Source organism: Pezoporus occidentalis, unplaced genomic scaffold (genome assembly GCF_034315485.1).
Source record: "Pezoporus occidentalis ecotype Australia unplaced genomic scaffold, CSIRO_AGI_Poc_V1 ctg116, whole genome shotgun sequence".
NCBI lineage: Eukaryota > Metazoa > Chordata > Aves > Psittaciformes > Psittacidae > Pezoporus > Pezoporus occidentalis.
The window spans coordinates 1,585,468-1,612,888 of record NW_026912951.1 but is presented as its reverse complement, the minus strand read 5'-3'; the positions used below and the strand labels follow the sequence as shown (position 1 = coordinate 1,612,888).

General features: G+C 38.3%; 1 protein-coding gene across 6 annotated transcripts in view; it reads left to right on the top strand.

Annotated features, from left to right (window-relative positions):
- Nucleotides 1-27,421, top strand: part of ADK (adenosine kinase) — a 305,725-nt gene that overhangs the window by 61,450 nt on the left and 216,854 nt on the right. The window lies entirely within an intron of this gene.

Here is a 27,421-nt window from a genome sequence, read left to right as displayed (position 1 = left end):
ACAACAACCAAACATATAAGAACAGTATAAAAGGCCAGTAATCCCTGTTAAGAATTCTCACTCTTACAAGATTGAGAGTTTGAAGAGAGTTCCAAGACAGAAGGCAAAGCAAAGAGGCAACATGGAGCACTAATGCCTAATCCTAAATTTTAACTGCTTTTACTTAAGAGAACGGATCAGGAAAAACAAACAAACAATAAAAGATAGCTGGGAAAGAGAGGTTAAAATAGAAAGAAAACTGGAAGAAAGTTGGAGAAGAGACTTCTAATAATCAGAGAAAACTCATAAATCTACACTAAGACGATACTGGACCCAAAACCACAAGGCCTGAACAGATGGTATCACTAAAGAACTCCTTTATTTATCAAATGAAGCTGGATGCTCTGAAACAATATCTGGTTTATGAAATCTATCACGACTACTGTACATTATAAATTTTAAAAAGACATATGCTACTACTACATCTTGGTTGTTGAACACTCTATCTATATTCACTATCACACTGACTAAAACATGAGTTTGTGATGTGTTACCTCATTACAGTCAGAAAATGAATTTCTAGTAATAAGAATTTAAGTGAGACAGACCTATGACACACTGAACATGAGACTCCCACATGGGAATGTATCTAGGATTTCATACTCCTTTGAACAAGTGATAATTCTAGTTAGCTATTTCATACAGAAGCCGGAGGGCATAGAAGCAGTCACAGAACATAATCACTCTTTCACATGCAGACCTGATAATCAAGAAGAAAAACCCTGAAAAACTGAGGTGTATCTGGAACCATGTACCTAGCTACAGTGATTCATAAATTTCATTCCAATTACTGACACTTTTTGTATAGACTGTTCATTTTTGGTCTTATTATATAACATGAAGAATTTGAAAAAAATATACAAAGGTCAGAGAATCATAGAATGGTTTGGGTTGGAAAGGACCTTAAGATCATTTAGTTCCAACACCCCTGCCATGGCAGGGATGCCTCACACCAGACTATGTAGCCCAAGGCTCTGTCCAACCTGACCTTAAACACTGCCAGGGGTGAAGCATTTACCACTTCTTTGGGTAACCTGTTCCAGCTGGCAGGGGGGTTGGAACTAGGTGACCTCAAGGTCCTTTCCAACCCAAATTATTCTATGATTCTGTGATTATATCTGACCTGAATTTCCCTTGTTTAAGTTTTAACCCATTGCCCCTTGTCTTATCGGTAAAGTTCCTAATAAAGAGTCCCTCTCCAGCATCCTTGTAGGTCCCCTTCAGATACTGGAAGGCTGCTATGAGGTCTCCAGGCAGCCTTCTCTTCTCCAGGCTGAACAGCCCCAACTTTCTCAGCCTGTCTTCATACAGGAGGTGCTCTAGTCCCCTGATCATCCTCGTGGCCCTCCTCTGGACTTGTTCCAACAGTTCCATGTCCTTTTTATGTTGAGGACACCAGAACTGCACACAATACTCCAGGTGAGGTCTCACAAGAGCAGAGTAGAGGGGCAGGATCACCTCCTTCGACCTGCTGGTCACGCTCCTTTTGATGCAGCCCAGGATACAGTTGGCTTTCTGGGCTGCGAGCTCACACTGAAGCTGGCTCATGTTCATTTTCTCATCAACCAACACCCCCAAGTCCTTCCCCGCAGGGCTGCTCTGAATCTCTTCTCTGCCCAACCTGTAGCTGTGCCTGGGATTGCCCTGACCCAGGTGTAGGACCTTGCACTTGTCATGGTTAAACTTGGTAAGGTTGGCATCAGCCCACCTCATAGGTGTGTCGAGGTCCCTCTGGCTGGCATTCCTTCCCTCCAGCCTGTCAACCGAACCACACAGCTTGGTGTCATCGGCAAACTTGCTGAGGGCGCACTCAATCCCATTGTCCATGTCAGCAATGAAGATGTTGAACAAGACCGGTCCCTGAGGGATACCACTCGTTACTGGTCTCCAGCTGGACATTGAGCCAGTAAGGCATTTGATACTGTCTCCAACAGCATTCTCATAGATAAGCTAAGGAAGTGTGGGCTTGATGATCAGGTAGTGAGGTGGATCAAGAACTGGTTGGAAGGAAGAAGGCAGAGAGTTGTCGTCAATGGGGCAGAATCTAGCTAGAGGTCTGTGATTAGTGGAGTCCCTCAGGAGTCGGTGCTGGGACCAGTGCTGTTTAATATTTTCATCAACGACCTGGATAAGGGAACTGAGTGTACCCTCAGCAAGTTTGCTGATGATACTAAACTGGGAGGAGTGGCTGACACACCAGAGGGCTGTGTTGCCATTCAGCGAGACCTGGACAGGCTGGAGAGTTGGGCGGAGAGGAACTTGATGAAATTCAACAAGGGCAAGTGTAGAGTCTTGCATCTGGGGAAGAACAGCCCCATGTACCAGTACAGGTTGGGGGCTGACCTGCTGGACAGTAGTGAAGGGAAAAGGGACCTGGGGGTCCTGGTGGATAGGAGGATGACCATGAGCCAGCAATGTGCCCTTGTGGCCAAGAAGGCCATTGGCATCCTAGGGTGCATTAGAAAGGGTGTGGTTAGTAGGTCAAGAGAGGTTCTACTCCCCGCCTACTCTGCCTTGGTGAGGTCGCATCTGGAATACTGTGTTCAGTTCGGGGCCCCACAGTTCAAGAAGGACAGGGAATTGCTTGAAAGAGTCCAGCGCAGAGCCACAAAGATGATTAAGGGAATGGAACATCTCTCTTATGAGGAGAGGCTGAGGGAGCTGGGTCTCTTAGGCTTGGAGAAGAGGGTGTGACCTCATCAGTGTTTACAAATATGTAAAGTGTAAGTGTCAGGATGATGGAGCTAGGTTTTTTTTCAGTGATGTCCAGTGATAGGACAAGGGGCAGTGGGTGTAAACTGGAGCATAGGAGGTTCCATGTGAACATCAGGAAAAATTACTGTGAGAGTGACAGATCACTGGAACAGGTTGCCCAGGGGGGTTGTGGAGTCTCCTACGTTGGAGATATTCAAGGCCCGCCTGGACAAGTTCCTGTGTGATGTACTCTAGGTTACCCTGCTCTTGCAGGAGGGTTGGACTAGATGATCTTTTGAGGTCCCTTCCAACCCTTAGGATTCTGTGATTCTGTGAGCCATTGACCACAACTCTTTGCATGCGGCCATCTAGCCAGTTCTTTATCCACTGAGTGGTCCATCCATCAAATTGACATCTCCCCAATTCAGAGACAAGGACGTTGTGTGGGACAGTGTCAAACACTTTGCACAAGTCCAGGCAGATGACATCAACTGCTTTGCCCGTATCCATCAGTTCTGCAGCCCTATCACAGAAGGCCACCAAATTGTTCAGGCAGGATTTCCCCTTAGTGAAGCCATGGTGGCTGTCACCAAGCACCTTGTTGTTTTTCATGTGCCTTAGCATGCTTCCCAGGAGAATCTGCTCCATGATCCTGCCAGGCACAGAGGTGAGACTGACTGGTCTGTAATTCCCTGGGTCATCCATTTTCCCCTTCTTGAAACTGGGGGTTATATTTCCCCTTTTCCAATCGTCGGGAACTCCACCTGACTGCCATGATTTTTCAAATTAAAAAAAATATAAAAAATAAACCCACCAGCGCCACATGCCCCCATGGCCACCATCGTGAGTGGGGCAGGGGGCACGAGGAGGAGGACAAGTACAGGGGGGCTGTGGTGCTGCCGGTTCCTGCCCCCGTCCCCAGTGCGGGCCGCAGGAGCCGCCCCCACAGTGGCCCCCTCCAGGCCCCACTGCAGCGGCAGGCCCTGAACCGCTGCCATAGCCTGAGGTCATGGGGACGCGTTATAGGGGACTTACTGAAAATTAACACACCATTTTTGGTCAAAACTAAACTACGCTTTGGTAAGGCGTATTGCAACAGTCAAGTATAATGAGACTTACGGCTGAGCTGTCTGGAGGTGCACAGAACAGCATCCTCCGTTGATGGTTATGGAAGTGTATGAGGGAAACCTGAAGACCAATTAATTCTGCTAATAGCATAATATACTCAGGAGAAGATGCTGATTAGGAAAATTCAAAAGTTCGTTATACTGGAAACTTTGAAAAGCTGCCAGATACTGAAATCTCTCTTAGAATCAACAGTTAGGGAAAGTGTGTGAAAGTAAAATTTGACCTCTTTTTCTATTTCTAAACCTTTAGGTCTGATGGTACTACTCTGTGTCAACTGTTAATCCCGTGGCTAGTTCTGTGGAGCCAGCAAACACAGTTAGGCCATGTTGAAATGTGCACTGTTTGCGTTTTGAATCGAAGTGAAATTGCACAAACTTAGAGTATAGCAGTCTTGAAGCAATGCAATTAGCAGATTAGCTGTGTATATGACATTGACAAATACTGTTACATTATAGAATATTTGTAACCACTTGAAGCAGTTAATTCTGTTTCCTCAGATAATCAGTTCATAGTAAGAACGTATGTATTTGTGCCTGTAGATTGTGACCTCTGATCCACAGAGTCCTCTTAAATTTAAATATTTCTGTGTACAACTCAACATGAATGTCTTGGTACTCAACTTTTCCTTACTTGTCTTAGATTCTTAATGTTGAGAATAATAGACCTGGATTTGTGAATGTCCAGTTTCTGACAGGGAACTCATGCTGACGTTAATACTGTGGCCTGCTGGGACTTAACGGCTGAGCTGTCTGGAGGTGCACAGAACAGCATCCTCCATTGATGGTTATGGAAGTGTATGAGGGAAACCTGCAAACCAATTAATTCTGCTAAATATTTTCTTGATGCTGAAGGGTATTGGTGATGCATATGCTTTGAATTAACTTCTTATCAGTCTTCTCATTTTGGTGCTTTGGTTTGCCAAAATCATGTCTGTTACATGGGCTGATGAAACTGGATAGTTAGTCATGGGTATCTTAAACAGAAAACTGATCTTGTGCTTGTTCAATTTGAATGGCTTTGCTTAAAGTGCTTGTAATCAACATAAAAAATTAAATCACAGCATTATGATCAATTGTAAATTGTTGAATTTCACTGTAGTTTTAATACCTTGTGGATGCCGAGAGCAATGCTGGTGCTAAGCTCTGGTGTATGGGTAAAAAATGTGTCTAAATTAGATAATGGATAAAAATATTTAGGAGCCACCAGTACAGAATTTGAGGAGAGCAGGGGAAGGGGAGGAATAAAACCCAAAGATGATGGGGGGGGTGGGGGGTGGGGTGGGCATTTGTACCTTATTGTTTTGAAGTTATTGAAGCTAAATTCATTAAGAGAATCAAGTAATACATAATACATGTGGCTTTTTAGACAAGTTATGGCAGTTCTAAACTTGAAACAATTTTTAAATGGATTGTTAACTTCTCTAAGCTAAACTCAGCAGATGTAGTGAAAGGTAATTATAAAAGTGAGTGAAAATGGGAGGCAGAATCTTTGGTATAGAGATACTAAATTTAGTTCTGATAATGGAAAAATTTTTCTAGTTCTTGATTATAGGTTAGTTATATTAATGTGTTTACTTGAATTTGTTTAGTTTTTTTGGAAGAAAGATGGCAAGTGTTTAAACAAATCAGTGGAAGGATGTTTTAATCTTGGTGGTGAAGAAAGCAAGCTTTGGGAGGCCAGGGCCCATGATGGATAGTAAAGGTTTTTGACAATTTTTTGCTTTTAGTGTACAAAAAAAAAAAGAGGAAAAAGAAAGTAAGGTTTAACATCTTCAAATCATGATTTATGTTTATCTGTGAAGTTGCCCACTGGCTGTTTCACTTACCCTGCTTGGTATTCATTTAAATATATAAGAAAATGATATTTAAAATAAATGCTTCTAGTGGTTGCTAAATTCGTTAACGGCTAAGAACCTAAAAATGACTTGACTCAAAGGTTTTGTTTATGTAGTAAATGCATGTCAAAAAAAAAAATTGCATTCTAACTTGCCCTGTAAGTAGTACCATTAGTAATGAACATCATAGAGGGGCCTGACAATGTATGAATTATTCACTGGTAGATTATTATATCTTTGTTATTAGCATGCAAGATAATGAACATAATTATTGTGGCAGTTTACTCGGGGGAATGTGCAGTTCTCCCTTCCGTCTAGACTACCATCTAAAGGAGTATTAAGAGAATATGGGTGAGGTCTGGTAGCTGAGTTGCTGCTGCTTATTTCCTCCTTCTGCTGCTTTAGTCAATGCATATTCTTTCTACATGTTAATCTTAAAGGTTGGTTTTGGTGGTGGGTTTTTTGTCATTTCTGGTTTGTTTATTAAGAGTAGTAATCATGTTTCTGTTCTCAGTCTGGCATTACTGAGTGCTGACTAAAAGGATTTGATGTTTAATTGTAGTAGCATTGTAGGTTTACCCTCTTCTATTAGAATGGTCTATTATAGTAAATTAGTATGAACAGTCTAATTGCTTAGGAAATCCAGGGTAAAAGGTTAATCAGCAATTTGCCTTTCTTTGAAGGACTTAGCTTGTTATGATTTACTTGTCTTAAAGAACTTTGCAAGGCATTAGTTTGTACGCCTCTCTAATCTATGAGGCTCTCCACCTGATCTTAAGTTAAGCTTTTTGATGAACCAAGTACTTCTATTTTCTGTTTTATATTATGATAATGTAAATTATCTGTAATAAGCCATCCTAATTAAAGTTGGTAAATCTACAGCTCTGCTCCAATTACGCACTAATCAATTATACACTAATTTAATTCTACTTAGCTTGATACAGTGCATCATTAATCAGGTTCAGATTTAATACAACAGATTTACTGTATTAACCAAAAAATTGGTGCATTCAAATAAGGGGAAATAAAGGAAGTCAGAATGCCAACCAGTATACATAAATACTCTCTTATCAATAATGTGTTACAAAAGATTTCACTTTTCCTTGGGGAAGTATAACTGAAACTAGTTCTTTCTGTGTGAACAGATTATTGTTGTGGGCTGAAACCACTGAGAATATAATACATTTAAGTAGATCATGGTGGTTCTGAATGCAAGACCTAATTATCTAATGTAGGCATTTGTCTCGCTTCTAATGTTATTTAAATGACGCATTGCAAATTAAATTTGCCGAAAGTTGCAATGCCCTTTGTGGTAGAACTGTAAAAGCCAGTGGCCAGGTAGATGTCCTTCTGTTCAGAGTTCTGAAAGCTTTACCCACATATAACTTTGTAGAAGTTTAACTAATCTGCTGCTTTTACCAGTCCGCTGCTCTTTTGATGGGCTCTTACACAGCCACGTGTGCAAGAACACTGTCTGCATGCTCTGTTTTCCTTCTCTCTTTGCAAGGCCTAGAAATGACTGAAATCTGGAGACTTTAAAAGTTTGATAGTTGCAGGGTGTGGTTCACTTGAAATATACAGATGCCACACAAAGCTAATATGGTTTCCAAAAGGGCTCACAAATAAAGACATTAACCAGACAAATAGATAATACTTTAAAACAGAAAAAAAATAGATCAGCAAACAAAAGGATACAAGGTCTGCAGATGAGGTCACTTAAAAACCACCATTCCTCTCAGAAATGTTTAGTGTAACTAAAAAAAGGGTTGATGGGGAATAAGGCACTTGAATAGGTATTTCATAAAATAATATATAGAAACTAAATTAAATAATAGAAGAAGTTAAATTTTATTACTGAAAGGAATGTATAATGAAAGGAATGATAAATTTTCAGATATCTTTGCCAGAGAAAAATGCAGGAGGACAGTTACATTGTGCAACAAATTTTGGAAAACATTAGTGGAAAACAGAAATAAGAAAACACATGGAGAATGGTTACTGTCCTCAGGCCTGCTGTTCTGGATAACGTGCATCTTTACAAAGAAAGGGAACTAAAAAAGATCTCTTTGAGAGTCTGCCTGTTCAGATACAAAAAAGACTTATGATAAGGATTTATTTTACTTTGCTACGTATACTCTTGGTGTGTCCATGTTCAAGATTTCTTCTGATAAAATGCGTATTTAAAAATTCTTAAATCCAGATGGTTTGCAATAAAGGCTTTAGAAAATATACTTGCCTCCAGAATCTTAATTTGAGGCTTTTATGTGATGCATTGATAATTGTCTGTCGTTGCCATTGCTGTCACATTCCTGTCCTAAAAACTACAAGGCATATTGAAAGAATCGTGTTCAGAAGATCAACAGCAGCCTCAGTTCACTTTTCCAGGAGATTCATAAGGCAGCCTTTTAGAGCTCTACAATTCGTAAAGGTCTGATTTAGCTTAATAATCGTTGCCAGCCAAGTTTGACTTCCCTGTTGTTCCCTGAAACTGAATTGAGGAGGAAAAAAAGGGTCTTTGAAACTTCTCTGGGTATTACATAGTTCATTTCATGTCTTAAGGATGCATATTGTCCAGTGATATCTTGTATTTACATTTTGGGGAAATACTTGTTCTTTCTACAAGCTAACAAATGTACAGTCAAATACCAGTGCCAATAACAATGTAGTGATCGTTCATGAAACACAAGAGTTTACTTTTGAAAGTATTTTTAGGATGGATGTGCCTAATCGTTATCTCTGAAAGTGATGTAAAGTAATCTGACTTGTTCTGTGTTAAAACTGAGTGATGACGTTTATACAGGCAGTTAGCACCATCTCAACTAAGGTCACAGTAACTGTCAGTTCTGTGATTGGCTTAATCCTTCAGTCTAGATAACAAGTGTGCATTTCTATGGTGGTGGTCTTTGGCAATATGATCATACACTATTTTTTATGTAGAACTGTTTGGAGTACAATATGAAAAGGACGATGATTGCATACTGAAAGGAGGCCTTTGTCTATAGAGCACCACAGTGTGAAAGATGGGATATGTGAAGATGACTGAGAAGACTGGTAATGGATAGTGACAGGGTTCCTTTAGAGCAGAACTGCATCATCTCCTGGAAGATTGTAATCTAGTCTTGTTGTAAATTCTCCAGCTCCAAGAGGTGACTTTGTTTCCCAAGTGTTTGACTTGTGATCTTGATATTCTGAGTACATACAATTGTAAGTAAATGAATTGAAACTATACTTTGACCATATTAGGTACTGGGTATGAGAAACCTGGATACAGAGAAAACCAGGTCCTAAGCATAACAAGTTGTACACTCAAAATTTGTATTTTTTTTTACCTTTGCTCCTACAAAAGTAGGATGATTACACCTTTAATCTCATTGGGACCCTATGAAATTACATTTAGTTATACTTGTATTCAGAATGCTTCAGTATAGAAATTAATATCACAAAATACTGCTGATAAAGCCAATAATTCTGTCTCATAACTGGTGTATATAGAAAGTGTAGGACCAAAAGCTGAATATGGAGCTGATATAGAAAGCAGCACACACAAGAATGAGCCAATGTCTTATATCCAACTTTTCCTAACTTTCAAGTGTTTGACTTGGAATTCACGTGATTTTAATGTAAGGGGTTTGTGCATTATTAATTATTTCATACATCGTTGTATACCTCTCTTCAGAGTACAAACCTGTTTTGTATTGTGCTGTAGTTTGAAACTTCAGGAATTTTGCTTAAAATTCAACTGTTACCACATTAGAATAGATCGGTCAACTGAGAGATCCAGAGTCATACATCCAGGAAATAGAAATTAACTGAAATGTGCTGGAAGTTTGGTTTGTTGCTTTGTTTGGGTTTTTATATGTAATGTTTGACTTGAGACATCTCATAATTGTGCACTGTTACCTGTTGTCTCAAAACACATTACGTGTTACATTTTAGTGCATAATTTTAACTGTGCTACTAATCAGTAGAGGAGAACAGAGTTAAAGGTGGAGAGCAATCACCTCATGAATGAAAATCAAATTATCAATGAGGTGATAACAATTTATAATGGTAAACTTTGTTCACAGTGTATTACTGGTTGTTTTAGGAATTTGTATTTTAAGAAAGCATGCACACATGCATAACTTAAAATGGTGCTCTTAGGTATGTGCCACTGTACATGAGACAATTCTGTATAGTATTTCACTAGCTCTCATTAAAAGTCACTGAAAAGTAACAAGTGATCATTTGCACAGTAGGGGTTTTGATTTGTATGGTATAAAGGCAATAATTAAGTCATGATCTTTGCTAACTTCCTACCATGTATGGTATTTACATGGTACATGTATTTATATGTACCACGTAAAAAAGTGAATGTACTTATGTCCCAAATTCTGTAGGGAAGTAAAAATATTCTCTGAAAACATAGTTATAAATTGCCTTTGTTACTGGTGGCTTAAAGTCTTATATCTTCAAAACAAGGATTTCTAAATGTTGGGAGAATGTTAGCTACTTTTCAGTTTTGATGACTGCTGCAGAAGTTTCTTTATGTGTTCAAGTATTTTATGTTCATGTACATATTCATAGTGGATTTGTATTTAAAGATTAACTATAATTTCCCTCTATAATGAATGAGAGCCTATTAATAAAAATCTTTGTTAAAAGTTTCATAAAATGGGCACAGTCCTCAACAATTATTGAAAGTTAATTCAACAGTTATGAAAAATTACTTTTTAGAAATAAAAGCATATTAGCAATATAAATATGTTTTAAGAGTATAAATGTTCCAGATGTTCCCAGTATTCACAATTGACCACAAATACATATCACTACTAAATTGTCTCCCTCAAAAGCAAGTTCTGCAAATATAGTTGTGCCTTTGAGTATGGCACAAAGCCACAGCAGTAACTTTTAAACCAGAGGAAGAAGAGATCAGGGATGTAAGAGCCTAAACTAACAATATTCTTAATTCTAGACCAGTTAAACTGCCATCTATTGTTATATATGGGCAGATATATACACTGTAGCAAAAAGATGTATTTATTTTGCTATATATTATGTATATGTTATACATATGTATATATATACTTTTTTCTTGGTTTTTTTTTTTTTACTATTCTTACATGAGTTCAAGTAGGAGTAAAGTGGTTTGAAGACTGTAATTGTTACTTCTGTATCAGCTTCCTAGATACCGTTGAAGGATGACATCTTTCAGTATTGTTTGGTTACTAGAATGCAGGCTTTAAACACAGCTTGCAAAACTGGCTCTGTTTTGACAATAGTAGTTAATATTGTATGTTTTTTGTTAAAGCACTGTTGAAAAAAAATATCTTATTGAGCTATTTGTGGCGGTGTTTTTTTTTTTTTCTAAAGATATTTAAGATTTCACATGCAGTTTAACTGGTCGCAGATGAAACTGTAAATTAATACCTCATGAGTTTTAGTGACTGCAGGGCATTGTTTGTAATTCAAAACTGCTTTGTTCCTACCCACTAGGAAAAGACCCTGTTCAAGCAAACAAATTAGAGTTTACCATGATATCAAACTATTTACTAAAACTGCAGACTCTAATTTTGAATGTATTATTTCACTGTGACTTTTAAAATAACCTCTTTGGAACATTTTTTAAAACCCTAAATCTTTAGGGATTGAAATAAGATACAAAATTGGTGTAATTTTTGGTCTTAATCCACCTTGGTCAAAATTTTGTACTCAAAGGATTACATGGTGTATAAAAAGAAACGGTTGCAAGTTGTTCTTTGATTAAATGCATTTCCATTCCTACTGAAATGTATATGGTCTTGATACAAATAACAGCTTTATAACAGAATACTTTCAGGCATGTTTCATTGATAAAGTTTAATTTTCTCATTACTGGTCATTCTTAGCTAGAGAGAGTAAGGGTAAGCATGTTTGTTTTCAACCTCCTTTTTTGTCTTCTCTAGTCTCAGAGAAGACAAAATTATTAGTGAGTAAAAATTAGAGAGGGAAATAGTTTTATATGAGACATTCTTCCAGTGATAAGACCAAGCTGGGAACTCCTGCTAGAAGGAGATAGGCTTTGTCTGTGAACTGAGTCAAGCTCTTGCAAAGGTGTTCCCCTACGAAGTAGCATATTCAAACTCGAGGGAGAATCACCTGCAAGTCTGGCAGGTAGTGATACTTTCTTTAAACTCTCTGCACACTAATGCTCTACGTGGATCATCCCACAAGGCTATACGTGCTACAGAAAATATATTTGAAATATGTTTGAATTGGATAGTATTGCTGTAATATGGTGAACATCACCAGCCAGCCTTTGGCGTAAAAGTCAAGTGTTTTCTCTTGCAAGTGGTTCAGCCACACTAAATTAAGTGTAATATTCTGTCCAAGTCCTCTCAATAACAAAGCACTGTGTCATGGTGAAAAAGGCTACTTAAAACAACTGAATAGCTCATGTACCGCTGCTTGGTATTATGTAAGAACATAGTTATGTTCACATCCAGGCAGCTCAAGGGCTCAGTTAACTAGCAGTTGAGACTGGGGAGGCATGTCTGTGATACATAGCAAACATTACTGAATTTCTGTATTTGTTTTGAATATACTCCCAGCTTTTAACAAATGATGTTTAGACAGTTTGTGAAATGGAGATGATAGTGGTTGGGTGGGGGGTGCAGCGGTTGGGTTCTTTGTTAACAAATAAATTTTGCTAGGTGTTTTGCTCATTCATTCAGTAATTTCTTGAATTCATTATGTTTCTGACATCCATGGTCTGCTATGGAAAGAGCATAATAGCTTCACCATATGTATTGTAAAAGTCTACTGTTTTTCATCTTTGGAATCTTTCGCTAGCTTTTATTTATGGTCTTTATCTCTTGTAGTATGAAATGACCTGAATAATCACATGTTCCACTGATGAATTTGTAGATCTTGATTGTTTTTCTCCATAGTTGACTCTTCTAGACTGTGTCCTGGTTGTCTTCATTAATGTGAAAGCATTTCCATTACTTTGATTATATCTGTTGCTCTTTTCTGTACCCATTTCAGCTTTCACTGTTTCCGTTTAAGGTGATGAACACCAAAGCTGCTTATGGTGTTCATACTGTTGATTTTTCACACTGGCATGATGATGTCCTCCATTTTTATAAGGAGGAGCAACAAATTATCAAAACATTGGGATTTTTTCAACCTGACCAATCTTATGCATGGGCAGTATTTAGGTCAAGGTCCTTTATTGTTTTAGAGCTATTTATGTCACATGCACCCATGTATCAGTCGAAGTGAAGTCTTGATGTCCTCTTAAAAAATAAGTTTTCCAAAATTGCTTTCATAATAGCCTCAGGACATTCAGATTTACCCATGGAAACTCTTAATCTGGTCTTGTGTGGGTATTCAAAATTGTTCTTTCAGCTATTTTTGTAGTCTTTGAGCACTCTTGCATCATTCTTATTATGATTAATACTGGAACATCTAGAGATATTACAAAAGATGATGTGTTTCTTGGTTTTGGGGGGGGGGGCTTCTTTTGTTGTGGGTTGTGGGTTTTTTTCGGGGGGGGGGCTTTTGTGTGTTTGTGGGTGGTTTGTTCTGTTTTTTGTGTGTGTGTATTTTATTATTATTATTTGGACACTTACAGGGGCTTTCCTTTTCGTTCTCCCTCTTCCCAAGAGGGGATTTAGTTAAAGGTTCTGTTATTTATTTTCATAATATTTTTCTTTGTTCATGAAAAGGAAAGTTAAATCATAGAATCATAGAATAGTTAGGATTGGAAAGGACCTTAAGATGATCTAGTTCCAACCCCCCTGCCTGGACAGGGACACCTTCCACTAAACCATGCTGCCCAAGGCTCTGTCCAACCTGGTCTTGAACACCGCCAGGTGAGCATTCTCACCTTCTTTGGGCAGCCAATTCCAGTGCCTCACCATGTTTTTACCACTTGGAGAAGTAGTTGTGGTTGCTTTAGATTTCTGTGGAACTTCATTACAGTTGCCTGATTTCTGGAACAGCTGGGTATTCTTTATCTTCTGTGACCTTAATGTGAAAGATTATGCTTGAAATGAAATGAGTTACTGACTTTGGTTTTCTTCAAAAACTGTGCAGTGAGTTCCTTTGCAATCTCCTTATATGTTAGTTTCTCTTTTGTGGGGGCTTTTGTTTTACATGTTGAGTATTAAAAGAATGTTCAATCTAGAGATAAGAAAACTGACTAAATGTCATTAGGTTTTCTCCTGTACTTCTAATTATAAACACAGAGGGCCGGTGTTAACCTCAAGTCCATTCTATAGAGCAGAGCAGCCCTGCGGAGAAGGACTTGGGGGTGCTGTTCAATGAGAAAATGAACATGAGCTGGCAGTGTGTTCGCTCGCAACCGTATCCTGGGCTGCATCAAAAGGAACGTGACCAGCAGTTCGAAAGAGTTGATCCTGCCCCTCTACTCTGCTCTTGTGAGACCTCACCTGGAATATTTTGTGCAGTTCTGGTGTCCTCAACATAAAAAGGACATGGAACTGTTGGAACAGGTCCAGAAGAGGGCCATGAGGATGATTAGGGGACTGGAGCACCTCCCGTATGAAGACAGGCTGAGAAAGTTGGAGCTGTTCAGCCTGGAGAAGAGAAGGCTGCATGGAGACCTCATAGCAGCCTTCCAGTATCTGAAGGGGGCCTACAAGGATGCTGGGGAGGGACTCTTCATTAGGGACTGTAGTGATAGGACAAGGGGTAACAGGTTAAAACTTAAACAGGGGAAGTTTAGATTGGATATAAGAAGGAAATTCTTTACTGTTAGGGTGGTGAGGCACTGGAATAGGTTGCCCAGGGAGGCTGTGAATGCTCCATCCCTGGCAGTGTTCAAGACCAGGCTGGACTAAGCCTTGGGTGATATGGTTTATTGTGAGGTGTCCCTGCCCATGGCAGGGGGTTGGAACTAGATGATCTTAAGGTCCTTTCCAACCCTAACCATTCTATGATTCTATATAGCACCAAGCTAAACATATATAGGTGAAATATATGGAAGTTTGTCTAACTGTTCTCAAAATATGAGTGAAGGAGATTCTTCCCTGTCTATGTAGGCTATTTCCCTATATGTAGTTAGCTTTCTGTAATGTGTAGTCTAAGTCTTAGTTAAGTTCATTTCTTCATGCCTGCAAGACATATGAAATGTTGTTTGATTTCTTTGTAAGAGTCATTATTCAACTGTTCATCTTCCTTCTTGACATTTCTTGAAAAAACTAAATTTCTTCAATATTTTCTTAAGTATTGATCTGTTTAAAAAAAGAAAAAAAGTTGATATGAAATTAATGGTCACTGTGTGACATTTAACTACTAGGTTCTTATGCATTGGTGTTTGTTCTAGCAGCTTTTCAGACACAGAGATTATCCTTCAGTGGTCTGTAGCTGCTAAGTTCCCCACATGGGATTTTCCGCATTGAGAAGTGTGCCCATGTGAATGCCATGAGGTTGAGCAAGGCCAAATGCAGGGTTCTGCACCTGGGTCAGGCCAACTCCTGATATAAATACAGGCTGGGGATGAAGGAATTGAGAGCAGTCCTGTGGAGAAGGACCTGGGGGTACTGGTGGATGAAAAGCTGGACATGAGCTGGCAGTTTGAACTTGCAGTCCAAAAAGCCAGCTGTATCCTGGGCTGCATCAAAAGGGGCGTGACCAGCAGGTCAAAGGAGGTGATCCTGCCCCTCTGCTCTGCTCTCATGAGACCCCACTTGAAGTACGGTATCCAGCTCTGGAGTCCTTAGCACAGGAAAGATACCAACCTGTTAGAGCGAGTCCAGAGGAGGACCACAGTAATAACCAGAGGGATGGAACAACTCTCCTGTGAAGAAGTGGGAAGAGAGCTGGGATTGTTTAGCCTGGAAAAGAGAGGGGTCTGGAGAGACCTTACTGTATCCTTTCAGTATTTAAAAGGGGCTTATAAGAAAGTCAGGACAAACTTTTTAGCAGGGTCTGTTATGATAGGACAAGGGGTAATGGTTTTAAACTGAAAGAGGGAACATTTAGACTAGATAGGAGGAATAAATTTTTTACAATGAGGGTGGTGAAACAAACATGGAAGAGGTGGTCCAGAGCAGTGGTAGATGCCCCATCCCTTGCAACGTTCAAGGTCAGGTAGATGGAGCTCTGAGGAAGCTGATGTAGCTGAAGATGTCACTGCTCATTGCAAGGGGGTTGGACTGGATGACCTTTAAAAGTCCCTTCCAACCCAGATTACTCTATGATCTGTGATTTCTTAGTCAAGAAAGTATTTCTGTAACGCTAATAAAGACAGATTAGTATTTTCCCCTAGTTTCTGTAGGGCTGAGGCTAAGAAGATACATTTCTTCCTACTTGATTCCAGCCTTCTTGGAGGGAGAGAGAAATTCTTTTGTGCTTATCTCCTGTGACGAAATGCTGCGTTTCAGAAACACTGTTCAGCAAGAGCTGGTGTGATTCTGTGAAACTTAACAGCCGACTGTGAGCTTCTCAATAATAGCATGAAGACTAATGCAGGGTATCACTAAACATGTCTTGTCAGTGTTGTAGTGGCAGAGTGTACGTAGGCAGGGGAAGTCACAATGACCAGTTTATCAGAGGGATATTTGGGTCAAATGTTTGGATTATTTCTTTCAATCTATGAATCGTTGTTCTGCTGTGAAATTAGCCTTTTAGTGCTGCTTGGAACATTGCTCCCTATATATACAGTACTTGTATATAAGCCTACTTGTATATAGCCTTGCAGCTTTTTTGTAACTTGTGATTTTTGGGTGGTGTCCTCCCCTTCTCCCTTAATTGCATATGCTAATTTTTTTCACCCAAAAGGTGACCCTCTGAGATTGTGCCTGTGGAGTGAAGAGATGGACTGAATTGTCATAGGCTGTGGGATGAGTTATTTTTAGCTGTTGGCATTTCAGGCTGGAACACTTCATTCTGTCGTGCTTGTTAATGAGTCATCTGGAGAAAATGGGCTTCTTGCTTTCAGAGAGGGTCTGTACCAAATAATAATAGGCTAATCTCTGCAGGAGATATTCTGTCAAGTAACTAAAGCTTCATCTAGAAAATACATTGAAATGGAGACTTATCTCCCTGGAAGAATAAGCATGCACTTACTATTATTATTATTGTATTATGATGTATATGAAAATCTCAAAAACTGGAAGACTGGTGGAGAGCCTCGCAATGGTGTAATAGAGAAACATTTCTGAGAAAGCAGTTTAATTGAAGACAGTCACCTTTTATGGATAGAGAAGAATATGTAGTTGCTTTCTAATTCAGAACATCATTCATTTCTTGAAATCCGAATGTGTTATCTAGTTCTAGGGATCTTCTGAAAAGATTCCTAACTAGGTAAGCCCAATGTAAGGCTTTCATCCTTGAGAGAACCCCAGATTTATCAACTTCCAGTGTATTACTTTTAAGGATTACCCAGCATCTTTGTTTTGGTCCCTACTGAAGACTATATTTTATTTTGCTTTTGCTTTCTGCATGCAAATCAAAGTCTCTCCTTTGACCCCTTCCCTTAAGGTTTGAAGGATTTTGTGCTGATATAACAGGGAAGGCTTTGTTTTTTAGGTGAAAATACCACCACTCAAGTAAAAATTAATCAAAGTTATTAATCTCGTTGCTTAATTTTTGTAGTATTGAAATTTCAGAGTTTGGTAGTGCAAATGAATCATTTATTAAAAAAACTGCAATGATTCAGGGGGAACTGTATGAAAGAGGGTAGAAAAAAGACCCCCAAACCCTATTCTGTAAAGGAAGTGTTTATAAGAGCAGTATCAGTGTCAAGTCTTTTTGTCAGCTTTGGTACTTGCCACTTTGGTACTTTTGCCACTTAACAATTTATGTGATTACCTTCTTTTGTTTACACATCTTCCTCTTGTAAAGCATATAACGAGTGTGAAGAGGCCTTTCTGTTTTGGTTGCAAAAGGATTTTTTCTTTAGAGGCAATAATTTTTACTCTCCATTGCTTATTTAGCCTTTTGGGTTTGCTTTTATTTCAATTATCAGTGGAATACTGAGATAAAAGAAAATTTTATCTTACCGCATTCAAACAAATATTTTGCATTATTAGCACCTGCTGATCCTTCAGCCTATACTGTTTTAACCTATCTTCTCCTACTGCTGTGGTCACTGTACAAAATGCTTTAAACCAATCAAGCTTGAGGATTCTGGTATTACCAGTGTGTGCTGCTCCTAAGTAACCTATGGGGCTTAGACCGGGTTAGTCAAGACAAATATTTAACATTTTAGAACTCTGGTATATATCTACATTGCAGACAATGGTGGTGTGGTCAAAATACCTGAAAAACCTATAAGTTGGTGCATGTATCACAATAAATTTAGCTGCAGTAGCATGTAAGTTTTCATGGGAAAACTTACCCTGTCTTTTAGCAGAAAGAATTAACTTTTCCTAAACATCAGGCTGCTGTGGTTATACTGCTTCCAAATCCTGATCTCATTTGTTTATGCCTAGTTTGAGTACACTATACTGACTACAGATTGTCCCACAATTGTCTCCTTAGCAGGCAATTTATGCATCTTCTCATATTATATGTATCCAGTCCTTGGATTTCATCCCACCAGTTCTCCTGCTTGTAGGAGAGCCAGGTTTTTGTCTTTTCCAAAAGTGAAAGCAGCATATTTCCATGTTATCCTGTCTGAACAGTTCTGGTTCCTTTTTATTTCTTTTATCTCTCTTTTTTTTTTTTTCTCCTGAGTATCCAAAGATGCTGATAATAAATAGTTGGTTCCTCCTGTGGTTTCCAGTAGTACCTACTGAAAATAAAGATGTGAGCACATGATAATGTACTTATCAAAAACTTACAAAAAGGAACATACTTGGGAGCATGTGTGTGTGCTTGTGGTAGTAAATATTGCATGTTTCTGAGCTACAGAAATTCATGGAGGTGAGTATCTTAAGGGATATTCAAGACAGAGCTGTATTGAGAAATGGGGCATTAGAGGACTAAAATAGAAATCTTGATATTTGGTTGTGCTCAGACCAGCATTTTCTGCACTCTATTATTTGTTCATGAGGAAAACTATTATAGTTCAGTGCATGTTAATAGGAGCTTAGAGTGGACATGTACTGTCTTCTTGGTTTACTTAGAAATTCTGATGTATTTTAACGTTTTCTTGATTTAAATTTACTGAGTAGATGCTGGTTTAAAAGAATTTAAAATAGCGTAAGAGATGAAGAAAAATAGATGTTTTAGCAGTGTAATTGAAGTGATGTGAACCACTTACATTGTAGTAAAGAACAAAAAAGTGGTTTAGAGAGCGGTTAACATCTGTCACTATTATTTTGAACTTTGTGCTAGTGGTGAACGTTACTCAGATAAAATGCTTTTTTATCTGAGTGATGTATGGAAACAATTAGTTTATAATTTTGTTTCGGTATAGCTCTGCAAAACTTTCTAATATTTTATCAACTTTGAATTGGAACCCAGACTTCGCACCTTGATGAACTTACTTTTCACTGTTTTACTGTTTTGATGTATTTATAACTGGCAAACTTTAAACTGGTTCATTGGCAAACTTGTTAGGATTGAGTGCGCCCTCAGCAAGTTTCCCTATGACACCAAGCTGTGTGGTTCGGTTGATACACTGGAGGGAAGGAATGCCATCCAGAGGGACCTTGACATGCTTGTGAGGTGGGCTGATGCCAACCTCATGAAGTTTAACCTTGCCAAGTGCAGGGTCCTACACCTGGGTCGTAGCAATCCCAGGCACAGCTACAGGTTGGGCAGAGAAGAGATTCAGAGCAGCCCTGCGGAGAAGGACTTGGGGGTGTTGGCTGATGAGAAAATGAACATGGGCCAGTAGTGTGCGCTTGCAGCCCAGAAAGCCAACCGTATCCTGGGCTGCATCAAAAGGAGCGTGACCAGCAGGTCGAAGGAGGTGATCCTGCCCCTCTACTCTGCTCTCGTGAGACCTCACCTGGAGTATTGTGTGCAGTTCTGGTGTCCTCAACATAAAGAGGACATGGAACTGTTGGAACAAGTCCAGAGGAGGGCCACGAGGATGATCAGGGGACTGGAGCACCTCCTGTATGAACACAGGCTGAGAAAGTTGGGGCTGTTCAGGCTGGAGAAGAGAAGGCTGCGTGGAGACTTCATAGCAGCCTTCCAGTATCTGAAGGGAGCCTGTAAGGATGCTGGGGAGGGACTCTTCATTAGGGACTGTAGTGATAGGACAAGAAGTAACGGGGTAAAACTTAAACAAGGGAAGTTTAGATTGGATATAAGGAAGAAGTTCTTTACTTTGAGGGTGGTGAGGCACTGGAATAGGTTGCCCAGGGAGGCTGTGAATGCTCCATCCCTGGCAGTGTTCAAGAACAGGTTAGACGAAGCCTTGGGCAACATGGTTTAGTGTGACATGTCCCTGCCCATGGCAGGGGGTTAGAACTTGATGATCTTAAGGTTCTTTCCAACCCTAAGTATTCTATGATTCTATAATAAAAGTACAAATTTTAAAGTTACCATAGTAAAATATTTCTCTCTGCAAGGTGTGAGTGTGCATTCTTTCTTGTCAGTTCTATATAGGCAACTTAATACGATTTGTACTGCATTTTTAGATAATCTAAATTGAAGCAAAGATGAGGTGTAAGATCTCTTGGTGACTGAATACTTTTAATATTAGAATATTCTTGGCAAATATCCTGCTAAGTTAAACAAATGTTCTCTTTGATGTGAGCTGGAGTAAGTTGATGCTTGTGAAACAGCAGTTTCAATTAGCATTCACTAAAGGTTTATTGACAGTTAACACCTGGTCTCTACTGTGCCAAGTGGGAAGCATCTACTGCAGTCTCATCTGATTGTTGCATAATTAGGATTATGATCTCTAATTTGCTTTTAATTTTGTAAATCTAGTCTTATTTTCAAAACCAGTCAGTGTTACTTGGGTTGCTGCTTTTTTTTTTTTTTTTTGTAGAACAGAGTTATTGATGTTAAAAGGATTAAGTATGCTCCTCTAGTATGATAAACAAGTTGCCCTTTCATTGGTTAGTTTTACTAGTTAGTCTCAGAAAGTAGGTATTCTCATGCTGCTTTGAGAAGCAAGCAGCAAATGACACAGTTTTTTTGGAAGTAGTATTCTTGTGTGCAAGCTGCCAAATGTATACTGGGAACATCAGGAGCAAGTGTAAATGTTTTTGTAATACTACTGAGAAATAACAAAGGAAATGACCTTGTTCCTTACTGCTCCTAAACATACTTTGGCACATCTAAGGATGAAAAAGGTAAATGCTGCATACTTTTCCCTGCCTGTGTGTCTTTTGATCCTTACTGGCAATGTATAAGGGCAAGGAGCTATTTCTGTCTACAGTGTTTTGCAACAAATACTGTGGTGCAAATCCCTAGATGTATCTGCAGAATTTTTGAGTTTTGGCTGATCTTTGGAAGATCTTCTTCCAAAAAGGCAGTGGGAGGAAAGCATAAAGTTGAGAACTTCTGAACTGTCAGAAATTCTCCATAGTATTTTTTGATTATCTGTCCTCAGATGAAACTTCTGAAAACATTTTCATTAGAAACTTAAGAGAGAGAAAAATTTTAGTCTTCTTGGCCCATACTATAGTAATCAGATATAGTACACATATTTTGAGGGTTGTGAAGGTACTCTGTATATATAATGTGTGTATGTATTTGTAGTGTTTAGGGGCAGTTGAATCAGAAATGTAGTCTTCTAATAATCCAGTGGTCTAGTTTTTTCCTTTCCTACAGCATTTCAGAATATCAACAGAAAAACTTGCCTTGTGGTGGCTGATGTTTTTGAGTGTAATCATGTACATTGTTGAGGTAACGTAGAGGAGGAAGATATCCAGATAATCTGGAATAAGGGAAGTTTTTCAAGAGCACTTGCATAAATTTTCCTGACTCTGCTGAGAAGAGGAAAACAACAATACTTTGAGAAATTTCTTTACATCATGATGCTTAAGAGCTGATGTTTTAACCTTACGTTTGAATGACTGGTACTTTTTCCATCTTGTTTCAATATGCCTAAATACAAACACATGTGGAAAATGTTCTTTTGGCTTTTATCAAACTGACATTTAAGTGCATTTTTTTCAACCTTGCTCTAACATTCGTGGTAAAATATTTCAAAGCTATGAATCTTGCAATTTGCCTATGCATTTTTTTTTCTTCTTCTTTCATATATTAACATTTGGTACTCATAATCCTAACCTGGTTGGAATTACTGGCTTTTTTCATTTGCTGTTTGTTTGGATGAGGTGATTAGGAAAATACTTTATGTGAAATTCTAGTTTGCAACAGTAAATACTTCCATGAAGAGTCACTGTTTTCTGAACTTCAGTAAATAAAGGAGAAAAATATGGTAATCCGCTGTATACAATTGTAGCAGTCATATTCTGAACATATTTAGCTTTCTCATGTGTTATATGTCCATGGTGTTAACCTGTCTGCAATACTTCCTTTTTAGCATGTTTGATTCTTCCCCTCTACTCCCCTACCCATTCCCAAGCTCTTTAATTCTGTGCCAAGGTAATAAGGAGAAGAACTAGCTCTGCATAAAGTCAGTCATTTCCAAGCAGCTGTTACAAAGTTTTCTCATGTACCTCTGTGATTGTACCTTATTTCTAAAAGGCAGTATTTTTGCTCTTTCAGATCTAATTTTAAGTAAGAACAAGCAGTTATATCTGCATCTCAATCTTAATTGGTTATATGTCAAAGACGAGGGATGAAATAGTTCATATATATATCTTTTCTAAGGTTTGAACTTTGAACACTGAGTTGTATAATAAAGAGAAATTAGATATGCTCGTTAGAGTTAAAAATGTGAATTACTTTCCTTTTTACCCACAGCATTTGTCCCAAAGTATTCTCCCTTTTACTTACGTTTAAAAATAATACTTTGTGGCTTAATTATAATCCTTGAATCTCAAGGCTAGACCTTTTCCTTAAACCTCCATTGGATTTTACTTCACATCGAATTCTGAAGGCTTCAGCTTGCCTGCTAACACTGACCAGGAAGGTTGTCTTTCTGTAACATGTGCCCCATCTGCCTGGCGGTGTGGCTGTCTGCATCGTTCTGGCATTGGCCCAAGCTGTGATGAAACTGAGAATGTGACAGATGACAGCCTTGTCCAGATGTACGCATAAGTACTTCTGCTATGCCTTGCAAAACAGTCAGGATGCAGGTTTGGAATTATTTAGTTGTTTGTCTTGATTTATTCCTTGAAGGTTTCCTTAAAAAATTGAAATAATATTTGTTACTCTCTTTGTGGTTTTAGTGAGCTTTTAGTATTATTAAAACAGGTTGTATAATATGATGCTCACTCTCTCACATATTTTTTTTTTCCTTAATTTATGAAGTGATTCTGTAGACATTCTGACACAGGTTACTTAATTTGGAGATTTAAGTAGATTTTAAAAAATGCAATTAAAAGGATCAAACATGTAACTGTCAGTGTATTAGTCTGCTTCTCCTCACAGCTGAACGTTTGAGCTGTTGCAATGTCTTCATATGACTGCTTCTTTTAACTAAAAATAAATATCTGGGAAAGGTGTCAGAATCACCATAATTATGGTTTTTAATTAAAATCTAATTAAAATTTATCCAATAGCTTGAAAACATACCAAATCCTAGCCTACCTTCCTCTCTAGAGGTATCACAGAGGCTGCCTCCCTAGCCCCAACTTACCTCCAAAAAAAAAAAAAAAAAGGTTACAGAGTTACTTGTAACTTGCAACCTTTTATTGATTAAGAGATTTCCATCTTAGTATTTTTGAAAGTTTTTATAGCACCAAACAAAAATCCACTGGAAATATTGTATTATTATTATACAAAGTAACCAGATTTTTATCTTACATTCAGGCTGTCATTATCACATGCACAAGCAAAAAGGAAAAAATGATTTTTCTCTCCTTTCTAGCTGTTTTTGGCAGCTAATTTTTTTATTTTTTTATTTTTTAATGTGTAGCTCCCTGCTGAGGTATGCTATTGAGTACATCTTAGGTAATAAGCAGATATATCAAAAGATATCCAGGGCAGCACACCCTGCTGAAAAACAAGAGATTACTTCTTGCAGATAAGTACCTTCTGACATATGCATCAGAAATGTTTTTCCTGGTGCTCTCTCTCTATAAGACATCAGTTAAATGTTAGTATTCTGTAGCCATTTTACTTTTCAAAAGGAGTTTCTTTTTAGTCTAATATAAATTGTGTCCAAAAACTTGAACAGCTTTACTTGAGTTGCTTTAATTTTCCTTACTTGTAGCTCCATTGCCTTGTGTTGTCTGCCTTCAGTTGCAGGGAATGTTTTCTGTGATTATTTTTCTTGTCAGTTTGGTTTTGAAACCATGGTGAGCCAAACATTATTGTATTTGTTGCTGTGTAACAGAGAAGATAGTCGCAGCTCCAAAAGCCTCAGTTTTTGTGTATAAAACGAGTTACGGGAGATGGGTATTGATCCAGGAGAGGATTGCCAGTCATTAGGACGGAGAATAGCCTCGGGAAATCACACAGCCTTGCTGAAGACTTTTTTTTTAGACATTATGGTGAAGGACATCTTGAAAGAAGGTTTAAAATAAATTTGCTAATATTCACAGAAAATTCTAGTAACTGGACATTGGAGATATCATGGGTTAGTGAGAGAAAAGGTATTTTTGTTGACCTTTTTGTGCCAAGAGGCTGTTGTAAATCTGAATGCAGTGAAAGAGAGATGGTATGTTCAGTGCTATAATGCTTTGCTGGTCCTTGGAAGTGTAGGGAAGTGGCTTCTGCTTGACTGAAAAGAGGGATGTGGAGAGAATTGAGCTAGTCACAGGGGTAGTTGACACTCATGATCTTTGCAGCTGTCTGAAGGGATTAGATATAAAGATGAGTGCATTTATTTGTATAATACAGTATATTGTGCATTTTAAGAACAGGAAAGAATCGTGTAGGGTTTACGCATAATTTGGTAAGAGGACACAGAGAAGATGAATAGTGATGCTCAGGTTATGAATGGTTTGAGTGACAAAAAGGGTGGTGACATTGTCAGTAGTGATACTTACTGTGAGGAAATTTTCACAACTATCTCCAGTTGGAGGTAATCATATGGCATATGCAAGGGGAGTCTGTGCCTTTTAAAAATAAGTCTCTAACCTCCTGTAATGTAGGAGGGTGTATCCTGGTAAAAAATAATAATAATAAAAAAAAATTATTCTCATTTGTATTCTTTTATAAAATAGCGTCTTCCATTACCACCTTGTACCTTTTTTAATGGCCATTCATTCTGTCAAAAGGGAAGCTACTGAAAAGCTTCACCTTTCAGTGTCAAATTCAGTTAGGAGTCAATCCTTCTTAAAAAAAGGGGGAGGGAGGGAAAAACCGCTTCTGACAGAAGTGCTATTGCCTTTAGTATAATTGAGCAAATCATTGACATATCCTCTTTGGTCAGTGCTAGAGTTGATCAGCAGTATCACCACTGAAAACATATGCTGCTGCAAATGCGAACTTGTTTTTGTTAAAATACACTGCGATGCGGTGAACAAATTCATGGTACCAAAAATGGGGCCCCTTGATACGGTGCTGATTGTGGGATTTATTATTCTGTTATTTAAGGTTACGGTGTGTTGCTAGGTCAGGAGAAGGGTCACAGTTCTCAGATATAGCACAGCCTTAAAAAATACTCAGAAAGACCAACAATTGCAGAATGTGAAACAAAAGTATTATTCAGTCTTGCTCATAAGGTTTTAATTTTCTTGAATTATCTGAAGTGTGATAACAGCTTGGTCCTGAAGCACACACAGAAGCTCTGTTTAGCATTCCCGGGCCTCAGAGCAGTTTCTACAGTTGAACTTCCTTCCTTAAAATGGAGAGTTTTATAAAAGCAAATACCATGTTTCTGAGGCATACTGGAATGACAGTCTTCTCTTTGCAGGTCAGACATACAGCAGACAGTGACGAAGTCAGCGTTCCCACGCTGCCTGTGCCATCTGCTGACATTTTGAAAAATGTCCATCTAACTGTTCATCTTCTTAAGATAAAAAGCTATTGACATTCTTAATTTTGAGGTCATTCTTGATACAACTTGCTTATCAGGCTTTTGTGGGTTATAACAACATCATTTATATCATCCTTCCGGTGTGTCATGGAAAAGGACCAGCAATAATTATTTTTCTTGCATTTGTACAAACTCTCATTCTATTTCATGTAACAGACCTTCATAGGTGTTGAGTTTGCTATCTTACTTTGAAGAAAAGGAGCTAGTACTTTTAATGCTAGTGCTGAAATAGTGAAAGATAGTTGCCATTGTTTGTCTTACTATTTTAAGTAACTGTAAAAAGATTTGTTCAGATGATTTCTTAGATTACAAAGATGGCACCTTGGAGTCTTCATAATACAGATAGTATTTTAAGGCTGTTTCCAATTTGGTTCCCCAAATTCAGATACCACGTATCTTATTCACTCAAACTACAAGGTAAGTATTTAAATGCATACTCATATAGATTTAGGGCTGCTAATGTCAGTGATCAGCTACAGAATACTAAATTTATGAGGGTTAACATGCCATTAAATAATATGGACATAGAAACTTTAGATGGCTTTAGGTAAAGGAATTAAAATATTAATTGGTATGCTTGTAGCTATACAAAAATAACCACGTGATTTGGGCAGTACACATTCAAAGGTAAAGTGTCAATTAAATTAAAGAAAAAATATTGCCAAAATACATAATTGGTACATGACAGTTTGTATGTCTTTGCTGGAGAAGCAATTGTTAGGAGACCTGTTGGTTTCTGTTATTTTTTTTCCCCACTTTCAGCTACTTGCTGTCATTTGAGGTTTCAGTTGCTTGACATAGAATTGGTGGATAATTAGTAGTGTGGATAGCTGTGAAAAGCATATGTAGTAATTTAGTTCTTGGTTCTTTCTAATTGTATGCCCATCGGTAGTTTGCTAGGGTGAGTAGCTCATTATTCAGACATTTTAAATGGGAAGTACTGTAGCAGGAAAAATGTTCCTATTAGTACCAATGTATTGAAAATCAAAACCTTTTAAACAAACAAGTCATTATTTGACAAATCTATCCCTAAAGCTATTGTTCACATACTATAAGGAAATTGGGGTTTGTGAGGGGGAGATGAAGGGTAGGGTAGGCAGATAGTGTTAATCTTTCACTGTGTCTGAAATAAGGAGTGTCACTTTTTTTGAAAAGATAATAAAGGTGAATACAATAAAATACGTTAAAATACATCCAACTGGGCAAGCTTCATTTGTTAAGGGTAAACATCTAAAATTAATAGACCTGAAGGGCAAATCTGTGCTATTAATTAGGGTTGACCTTGAAGTCATTTTAAACCTCAAATATGCAAACAAATTTTACAGAAAACATTTTAACTTGCCTGCAGGGGTACTTCCTTCTGAATCTAATGCGTTCTGAGGTTGTTCATCCTGCTGTTCAATCCACTCATTTTGAAGTGTGTTTAGAACTTATAGGCATGATGCAGTATTCATGCACAGCAGTCTCCACAACTCCCTGTGTCCTGTGGCACTTGCCTGTGACTAGAGAGAAGACTGGTTCTTGAGCTGTGGTGTACTTTGATCAGATGCAAAGTATCTCCTAGTCAAGGAAGACCATCTTACAGAACTCTATTTGGCTCTTAACCTTAAAGTTTTATCTGAAATATCTGAGGGTAGATATTTCCATTAAGAGTTTGAATATTTCTTTTAATGATCAAACCTTATAATATACTACTGAACATTACCAGAGTATCCTATGTTTTTGTAGTAGTATGACTTAAAGGATTTGAAAGCTCATTGGGAGACACATGG